Here is a 10,781-nt window from a genome sequence, read left to right on the forward strand (position 1 = left end):
CAGTTTAAGTACAAAAAGAAAGTAGGAAGATAGAATTGATGAAGAAGAACAGAAATGAATCAGAAACCTAGCTTCACGCTTCTCTTAGAAGTGCGGCCTGGTCTTCGCAAACGCCCATGAGCAGAAGAACCCGAGCTCACCCTGACTTGCACTTTCTTTGTGAAAGAAAAATGAGATACAGAAACACACAAGGTTAAGATTCAGAAAGGAGACATAATGACAGAGTCAGGAGATTAAAGCATTTTAAGGAAACTATTCAACACTACAGCAAAAATTCGAAAACCTGGAGGAAATGGGGAAGCCCAAGGGTGTGAGCCTTCGAAGGGGGAATCAAGGAATCAATGCCAGGTGAGGCCTGGCTCTGTCACTTACCGGCTGTGTGACCTTAGGCCAATTACTTAGCTTCTCTGTGCTTCCGTTTCCTATCTATAAAATGGGCATAATAATAGTTCCTACCTCTTTGCAGTTGTGAGGATTAAATGAGCTCATATAGGGGACGTCCGCATTATTGATAAAATAGTCTCTTGATGGGCTCAGAGTGAATAATAATACAAATCTTACAAGAATGTCTCGAGAATTAGATGAACTACATAGGACGGGAGAGAGAACCCTCCTCATTCAAACTAAAACAGAAGAGTTCTCGCTGGCTATGCTAAAACTGTGTAGCAAAAGGTGCCATAAATCCAGTCCACGGACAAGTGAGAGATCAAGGGCTCAGCAGCTGTAACAGCAAGAGCTCTTAAAAGTTGACAGGGAAAACACAGAAGAGAAGTGGGGCGAAGGCCTGTGGCCGGCACAGGTGTGACAATGCACCAGCCCACCCGCCGGGGTCAGGGAACAGCCGAGAAGCGGCAAGAACGCAGGGCACTGGCTGCCTGACTGGACCAGAGCCCGGACAGCCTGCTGGCCTCCAGGGACGGCCTTGCAGAAATCCGTCGGGCAACACGCCCGAAATCAAAAATGCCAACATTCCTGGGATTCTGTTACAGAGAAATAAAAACACCCGTAAGTTCAAGGAGGCTTATGGAGCATCGGTCAAAAGCTGGAAGCCAGGTGGCTTCCCCTCAACAGGGAGCATTCTGGTCCTGTGCACATCAAACGTTGTTGATATTAGTACTAAACAGCTGCGAGAGGGGACAGAGTGGATCCCGCGGTCCGAGGCAGCGGGGGATCAGAACCCGTGTCTGATGAGCCCCTGTTTTAAAAGCAGCGACAGCCCCCAGTGTGTCATGTACATTGAACTTTATCGGATGTTATATAAGCATTGGGAAAAACGCAGGGGTGCACACTGGAATTTTACGGGGTGTTGACAGAGGGAGAGGCAAGCCAGTTATGTGTGAAAGGAAAGGGCGGCTCTAAAAACTAGCCATCGCATTGTGCAGGTTCACGGAATTATGTTTGTGTGATCACCATGCAGAAATAAAACGGAGAGATTTTCGCCCTTGTTAGAATAAATACCAGATTCGGTGTGCGATGGGGTGCACTCGTGTTTGTCAGGAATCGGGGTGCGGCTTCCCACGCTCGAGAAGCAGGAGTGCCAGGCGGCCCGGGCCTGCCCCCCAGCAGGCGGGGGCTCCGGGCGGGGTCGGACCAGGCGCCCAGCTCACCGTGACTTGCACTTTGCCGGGCCGCGCATCCCAGCCCACTCCAGCCCCAGGCTGCCCTTTGTTCCAACTCAGCCCTGGCTTCCTGGGTGCTTCCTGGGAGCCTGCACAGGGGAAGGTCAGGGTCGGGTGACAGTGGGGGACCTTTGCAGCATCCCTGGGGGAGCTTCCCTCTTCCTCCCACTGACTTCCCGGGATGCACACCTGCAGCTTCTCTGACCCAAGTCTCTGCCCTTAGGGCAGATAGAGGGGAAGGGACGCCCGGGGATCCTTCCTACGTTTTCCCAGACTTGCAGCCGGTCCGCTCTCCTTGCCGCTGTCCCGGGAGAAGCTCTCTAAACAGTATTTGAAATCCCAGTGTCCTCCAGTGGCTCAGTGCTGCACCCAAGAACCCAGGACGGCGGCGGCGGGGGGCGACCCCGAGGTCAGAGCTGCTGGGCGAAGCCGAGTCCAGCCTGCCCCACCCACGCTGTCCGCCTCGCTCCAACCAGGCCCCAGCAGTCAGCCCTCTAGGCCAGTGAGCCCCAGCACTGGGCCTCATCCGGAAGTTTATACGGGAAGTTTACATGGCGGGATCTCAGTGGGGAGGCGACACCCATGGTGCCAGGAGGGGGGCATCCACCAGGCGACAGCAGGGGAGCCGGTGCCAGACTGGGAAAGCAGTGGGGACGACGGGAGGAGGAAGGGCAGCCCGCCTGGAGGCTGAAGGGCTCCCCAGGCAAAGACCTAGTGCCAGTATTACATTAGGAAGACGAGCAGGTTAGCTTAGGTCTGCAGGGCAGCTCACGGAAGCTTACCTCTTTCCGTGGATGATTTTGGAAGGAATTTCACTTTCCAAAGCCCTTTCACGCGTGTCGCCTCCTCAGGGTCCCACACAACTGCTCGTGATTCTGGCGCCCGTATTTTAACTGATGGGGAAATGGGGCCCCGGGAAGGTAAGCATCTTTCCCGGGCCTCACAGCTGGGGACCCCTGAGCTAGCACTCGTTTACCCTGCGTGCTGCCTCCAGATGAGATTTTAAAAAAAAAATCTTACTTTTGAATTGTTTTGGATTTACAGAAAAATTGCCGAGACAGTGTGGAGAGTTCCTGGGTCATCTGTGCGTGGATCTCCTATTGCCGATATCTTGTTTGTTGTAGCTAGTGCACCGATGCTGGTGTGTTATTAACCGAAGCCCATGCTCTCTCCGGGTTTCTTTGGTTTGTGCCGAATGTCCCTTTTCGGTCCCTGGATCCCATCCAGAGACCACCTTCCATTTACTGTCCCATCTCCTCAGGCTCCTCTGGGCTCAGACTTCCCTTGTTTTGGTGACCTTGATGGTCTTGAGGAGGGCTGTTCAGGTATTTTGTTGAACTTCCCTCAGTTTGGGCATGTCTGATGTTCATCTCATGGTTAGACTGGGGGTTTGGGTTTGGGGAAGCAGACCACAGAGTGGAAGCGCCGGTTTTTATCACGTGGTATCCAGGGGACATGGGGTCGCCATGACCTTGACCTTGAACACCCGCCGAGGTCGTGTTCATCAACAACTTCTGTGTAGAGTTACTCCCCTGACCAGTCCACCCTGGCCTCTTTGGAAAGAAGTCACTACACACATCCCACACGTAAGAAAAGAGGGTTACACTCCACCTCCTCCTGGGGGTGTGATCTACGTAAATGATTTTCAGTTCTCTGTAGGGGAGATTCCACATTTTCCTAATGCGTTTTCCTATTTTCTCAGAGTGAGGGTACTGAATATGATATACATATTTTAAGAGCTTCATTGAGATAAAACTCAACACCATGTTATTCATTTTGGTGTACAACTCAATGTTTTTTTAGTTTTTTGTGCAGACATCCGCACAGCCTAATCATGGACACGTTTGTCCCCCTAAAAAAAACGCTGTACCCGTTAGCAGTCAGTCCTCGCCCTCTGCCCCCACTCCCTTTTCTCAGCCCCAGGCAGCCCCTAACCTACTTTCTGTCTCTATAAATTTGCCTTTACTGGACGTTTCATATGAATGGAATCAGTCGTACACTACGTAGTCCTGTGTGTCTGGAGCATACTGTCCACAAGACTCATCCGTGGTGAGGCATGTATCCAAACTTCATTTCTTTTTACGGTGTAATAACGTTCCGTTGTACAGATACACCACGTTTTGTTTATCCATTCATCAGTTAATGGACATTTAGGTGGTTTCCACTGTTTGGTTCCTATGAATCATGCTGCTGTGAGCATTCATGTACAACTGTTTGTGTGGACGCAGGTCTTCCTTTCCCTTGGGTGTAGACCTAGGAGTGGAATTGCTGGGTCATATGGTAGCTCTGTGTTTAGCTCTTTGAGGAACTGCCTGTTTTCCAAAGTGGCTGCACCATTTTACATCCCCACCAGCCATGTAGGAGAGTTTCAATTTCTCAACCTCCTCGCCAACACTTCTTATTGTCTCTGCCTTTTTTTTTTTTTTTTTTTTTAATGGCCATGCTAGTGGCTGGGAAGTGGTATCTCATTGTGGTTTTCTCTTTCATTTCCCTAATAACGAATGATGCCAAGCATCTTTTCATGTGTTTGTTGGCTGTTTGTATATCTTCTTTGGAAAAATGTCTGTTTGGATCCTTCACCCATTTTTAAATTGGGTTATTGGTCTAATATTGACAAACGATAAAAGTTGAGTTGTAATAGTTCTTTATATACTCTTAAGTCCCTTATCAGATACATGATTTGCCAATATTTTCTCCCAGTTTGTGGGTTTTCTTTTCACTTTCTTGCTGGTATAATTTGCAGCACAAATGCTTTGACATTTTTTAAAATCAATTAATTTTTGGCTGTGTTGGGTCTTTGTTGCTGCACGTGGGCTTTCTCTAGTTGTGGCAAGCAGGGGCTGCTCTTCGTTGCAGTTCGAGGGCTTCTCGTTGTGGTGGCTCCTCTTATTGCAGAGCACAGGCTCTAGGTGCGCAGGCTTCGGTAGTTGTGGCTCGCAGGCTCTAGAGCGCAGCCTCAGTAGCTGTGGCGCACAGGCTTAGTTGCTCCGTGGCATGTGGGATCTTCCCAGACCAGGGCTCGAATCCGTGTCCCCTGCATTGGCAGGCGGATTCTTAACCACTGTGCCACCAGGGAAGCCCACGCTTTGATGTAGTCCAGTCAGCTGTTTTTTTCTTTTGTCACGTGTGCTTTTGGTCTTGTTATCTAGGAAACCATTGCCTGACCCAAGGACATGAAGATTTACTCCTATGTTTTCTTGTAGAAGTTTTATAGTTTTAGCTCTTACTTTTAGGTTGATGATCCATTTTGAGTTAATTTTTGTGTATGGTGTGAGGTAACGGTCCACGTTCATCTTTTTGCATGTGGATAGTCCATCATCCCAGTGCCTTTTGTTGGAAAGACACTTCTTTTTCCTCACTGAATTGTCTTGGCAGCCTTGTCAAAAGTCAGTTGGCCACACGTGTAAGGGTTTGTTTCTGGACTCTCAGCTCTATTCCATTGATCTGCTTGTCTGTTTTATGCCAGTATCATGATCTCTGCAGCGTTGTTATACTTTTGAAATTGAATCCTCCAGCTTTCTTCTTCTTTATCAAGATTGTTATGGCTCTTCTTGGTCCCTTGCATTTACACATGAATTTTAAGATCAGCTTTTCTACTCCTGAAAAAAAAAAAAGCCAGCTGGGATTTTCACAGGAATTGCATTGAATCTGTAAATCAATTTGGAGAGTGCTGTCACCTTAACAGTATTATGTCTTTCAATCCACAAACTCGTGATTTCTTTCCATTTATTTAGATCTTTAATTTTTTTTGACGATGTGTTGCAATTTTCAGTGTGTAAGTCTTACACTTCTTTTGTTAAGTTTACATTTAAATTTACTTCTTCTTTCTGATGCTGTTGTAAATGGAATTGATCCTTCCATTCGGCATCTTCCTCGCTGTTCTTCACAGCTGTTCCTCCCTGTCGTCCTTCCTCTTTCCATCCATTCACTTAGCCTGAGGAACCAGATCCCCAGGTTGGTTGGAACCGTCTGCGTAATGATGATCAGAACGTTCAGAAGGAGGGCAGGAGGGCACCCCCGTGGGGAATGGCCATGGACTACGTCACTTCCTGTTGGGGTTGCTTTGGCTGCATCTCACTTCCGGGGAGACGGCTTGCATTCGGTGAGTGAGCCTGGGCTTTGGTGGGTTCAAGGGCTTCTTCTGCCACTTGTGAGCAGTGAGAGCCTGGACCAACGTTCTTACAAGTCTCTGGTCCCCCTTATATAAAATGGGGAGAATAACACCCTCCCTGTGGAATTGTCACCAGAGGCCCATGCGTTCAGTCACGGCACAAGTGACTGCTGCCTGAGTGCTGGCCCCCCAGATGTGATGCGTCCCTGGAATAATGCCTCACGTCACACCTGCTATCACCTGATGACTTCACGTTTGCCACTACAAACTTTTTATTCGTTCCTTAGAACAATTTCTCATAAGGTTTTATGCCATCACCCTAGTTCCTTGGCCACTTGAAACATGTAAACTGAATTCTGTGTCACAGGCCAATATAAAATCTCTCTCATATTCACATCATTACCATCAATCTTCCCAGCTTTATATCGTTACAAAGTATAATTTTATAAATCCATATATATGTTTGTAACTTGTAGCAGATATTCAACAATAAATAATATGATTTTCTTATAACAATTTCTTAAAGGAATAAAAACACAGATCAAAGGGAACTCCTCCCAGTAAACTGTTATCAATAACTGGTGAGTCACTGGTTCTCCAACTTCACCTGGAGGCATCAGAATCACCTGGAGGACTTGTTACACCACCAATGGCTGGGCCTCATCCCAGAGTTTCTGATTTTGTCAAGCAGGTGGAGCCTGGGAATATGTATCTCCAACAGGTTCAATTACAATTTTATTTTTTCTTTTAGTTTTTTAACTTTTTATTTTATATTGGAGTATAGTTGATTAACAATGTTGGGACTTCCTTGGTGGTCCAGTGGTTAAGACTCCGCGTTTCCAATGCAGGGGGAGCGGGTTCGATCCCTGGTTGGGGAAGTAAGATCTCACATGCCACGCAGCACGGCCAAAAAATAATAATAAAAAAGTAAAATCACACCGGAAAAGAATTGTTCATTAAAATAAAGTTTCCAAATATTAAAAAACAAACAAACAAAACCAATGTTGTGATAGTTTCAGGTGTACAGCAAAGTGATTCAGTCATATATATGCATGTACCTATTCTTTTTCAAATTCTTTTCCCATCAGTTACGTTTTTAATAGCACCTTAATAACTGCGAAGACACACGACTTTGTTTCCTGCCTCTGTGCCCTCGCTTTTGCTGTTCCAAGCCTAAATACCTCCCATTCAGCTCAGATTCCGTTTCCCTCCCTCGGGACTCGCATCTGAGGCCCTGTAGCATCTTGTGCATATTCCAGCCACTATAGGGTTCATATTATTTTGAAACTTTCTGTTTATTCCGTCATTCACTTATTGAGCACCTACTATGTGCCAGACAGTGTTCTGGGTGCTGAGGATACAGCAGTGAACAAAGCAAATTCTAGTTGGAGGGTGGCAGGTGACAAAATAAGTAGACAAATAGCATCTCAGAGGGTGATACATGGTCTGGAGAAAAATAACGTGGAGGAAGAGGAGGAAGCATGATGATGAGGGCTGTACGGGAGGGGCATTCCAGGGGGAGGGAGGGGGAAGGGAAGAGCACTTCTGCAGGGGCCTGTAGGGAAGCAAGGCTGGTGGGTGAGGGTGGCAGGAAGTGCCCAGTGGGAGGAAGCCCAGAGTCCAGGTAGCAGGGGCGGTGTGAGAAGTGGCCAGATGTGTCTTCCACACAGGCCTCCATCCCCATTGAGCAGACGCCCAGCAAACATCTGTTATCCCAGAGTCCTCTCTGCTCAAGCATCTCTGGCTCTGTGGGTGACCGGCCTCACTGGGGAGGTTCCTGGCAGTCGGTACTGGTCCATGGCCCTCTTCTTTGCTGTTCAGCAAGTGGGCAGACCCACGTATTGGTGGGGCCTCGTGTAGAAAGCCCCGGCCTGCGATTCCCCAGGCTTAGAGATCTCACCTTGATGGAGCGTCCTCGGGTAGCTGCGTGCACGCTCACTGTGACTGTGCCTCCCCCGCCCTTATGTAACCAGGGAGGTCGGGAGGACAGCTGCTGGTAATTGCACTTGGAAAATCTGGAAGCAGTCAGGTCAGGTTGAATCAATCAGCAGTCCCATGCCCGAGGCAAACACAGGGGCTCCTTTGGAAGATTGGACCCGGCCCCGCCCAAGCCTCCACAGACACATTCTTGCATTTCTGAGCAGAACAAAAGCAGACAACCCCAGGCCTAATCCCCCAAACTGGGAGCAGAGGGCCGGATTACTACACCCCACGTTAGAAAACTGTTTTGTTCTTGTTATGCAAACTTCCTGGGCAGGGACTCCAAGGGCCCAGGGGGCGGGGAGAAGGGTCCTTAAATGCATCTGCTCTAGGCTGATGCCCATTCCTGGAGCTCCAGCCCCGGGACAGCCTGTGTCAAAGGTAACTCTCTTCCCCGTTCTCTTCTCCTTCTAGAAATCTCTAGCTGCAGCCTGGCCAGGAGCGGGTCCACCTCTGTGGCTGGTCCTCCCCACACCCAGGAACATCTTCTGAGAATCCGCGGCTGGCTGCCCCAAGGGCCTGAAGCTCACGTCTGGCAGCTCTACCACCCTTGCCACAGGGAGGTAGAGGCCCCGGGGACCCTTGGAGCAGGGGGACCCAGGGGACAGTGGGTAAGAAGCCTTGATTCAGTAACCCAGAGGCAGCAGAGTCCTGTAGTTAAAGGCACGGGCGGCCTGAGATAGAGGCAGAAGCGGGTTCAAATCCTGACTTTGCTACTTGCTAACTGGGAGACCAAAGACAGAGCATTTATTGCACGTCTTTTGGCCTCACTTTCCTCATCTGTAAAATGGACTCGTAACGGCTCCTTCTTGGTGGGCGCTCCTACAGAGCGAGGATTTTTGTGAGGATCAAAGGGGATGATGACACCTGGGAACAAAGTGGCACAGGTGAAGCATGCGGGATGCAGGGGTGTGGGAAGAAGGATGCGTCCTGGGGGACTCATTCCAGCCGCTCCCACTGGGACATCAAGCGCAATGTTAGCTACTTCCCGGCGCCATTAATCTTTGTAATGACTGAGAAGCGACACTGCTGTTAACGCTGCCCACGAAGGAAGCTCCTTCCCAGAGACCACATGGTTCTGAGTGCTGAGCTGGGGGCCAGCCCTCCCGGTCTCCCTCCCACCAGCTCTTCTGCCCTGAGCCGCCAGGCCTTGGTGGCCGATGGCCAGAGGCTGCTGCCCTGGTTTGCCCACACGAGGCTGGGGAGGGAAGCAGGATCTTCCTGCCGGGCTGTGTGGCTGGGGTCACGGGTGGCCTGGCCCATGGCAGGCTGGGCCGAGGGATCCCAGAGGGCTCCCTCCGATTTCCTGTTGGACCTAGGGAGGGGGCCGTGGCACCCCAGGCTTGGGGCACCCTGGATGCCAGCAGGGCCCTCCTGTCCATGCCGAAAGCCAGGGTGGGGGTCAGTGCTGCGGAGGGGGGAGGTGATGGGAGGGATCAGAAGCCACTTGCTGGAATTCAAGCAGGATTTCATACATATATACATATACACACATCCATACATATACATCTATAAATGGCTATTTCCATTTGGCAAAAAATTTATATATACCATGTATGGTAATATATACACATATACCATGTGTATTATGTATACCATATCTACATATATGTGTATCTACATATGTAGATATGGTATTTAATTTTTTTGCCAAATGGAAATAGCCTTATTGTGGTTTTTTTCTGATGTCAGAGGTTACACCGTGTCTGAAAGTGGGTGGGAACCTCATGGAGGACAGGAAGAATTGCGGGGGGAGAAGGGAGGAGGAACGTTTACTTTTCTCTGTGTCCCTTTTGTATCTTTTACATTTTCTACCATGTGCGTGTTACCTATTCAAAAAGGTAACAAACATTTTTAAAAAATGCAAGTTCACTGCAAAAAAAGTGAAGCCCTCCAGAAGATGAAAATGAGGATCACCTCTAATCCACCCCCAACCTCCCTCCCATCCCCCCGCAGTCACCACGCGGGTGGCGGGGGGGGGGGGGGGGGCGGGGGCCGCCCCTCTGGGCTCTCGCGTGAACAGGCACGCACACGCCTGGGGTATCTGTTGTTCTGGAACCTGTTTTGTTTCTTATCCCTCATGCCCGGGACACATCTGGTACAGAGAGCGCCCTTATAAAGGTGCTGAAACACTTGTCCATCTTTGTCCTAATTACCGCACGATCACCTGGCACGTGGGTGCAGGAGACGTCTTTGAAATTGTCTCCTGCTGATGGACACTTAGGATATTTCCAGTATCTCTCTTTTATGTATAAGCCTGATGAACTTTCTTGTTCACGAATGTTTAAGAATGCGCTCATTTCTATGAGCTCCTGAACGTGGACCTACTACGTCACAGAGAGATAGATTTTAAAGGTTTTTGCCGGGCATAGCCAAACGCCTCCCAGCAGAGCCATCCCACTTCGCCAGCATGGTCTGCTGTACGGGCAGCTTTTTTGTGGAAATCTGAAGCTCTGTGAGTAGGTCTGTCTCACAGGTGTTACAGGCACACACAGGTTTAAACACCAAGCCTGGTTCTGTCTGGGAAGCCGCCAGTGCTTTTGAGAATGTCGGCTCAGCCAGCAAGGTGGTGTGAGAACCCTGATGCTGGGTCTTCTTTAATCAGCCTGGGTGTGGGATCACGACCGTGTCCTGTAATCTGATCTGGAGACTGCCCTGGTTGGGTGTGCACAGCACTCGGAGTGATTGCCTGCGAGAGTCACCAACTCTACACGAAGGTAGAGGTGGGCATGGGCCCTGAGAGATGCCAGGAAGGGCCTGCCCCCAGCACCCTGCCAAGAACCCACCATCAGCAGCTGTAGACACCCTTAGGACCGCAGGTCACTGCTGCCTGGGGTCCTCACTGCGGGGGTCTGTCATCTGCTCAGGGAGGGAGTACGCCGATGGCCAGAAGAGTCCAAGACAACAGGGTTAGGGAGCTGAGAAGGCAAAAGGAGGCCATTTCTCAGTGCTCCCAGGGAGATCTTCCTCTTCCTATAAAATTACCAGTGAGGGTGGGTGCTGCCCTGGGGACCCCGGGTCCCAGTGGGCGGCCGGGGAGCGCGCGCCCTCCTCCCGGCTCCAAGGAGCTC

Source organism: Phocoena phocoena, chromosome 19, assembly GCF_963924675.1.
Source record: "Phocoena phocoena chromosome 19, mPhoPho1.1, whole genome shotgun sequence".
Taxonomy (NCBI): Eukaryota; Metazoa; Chordata; class Mammalia; order Artiodactyla; family Phocoenidae; genus Phocoena; species Phocoena phocoena.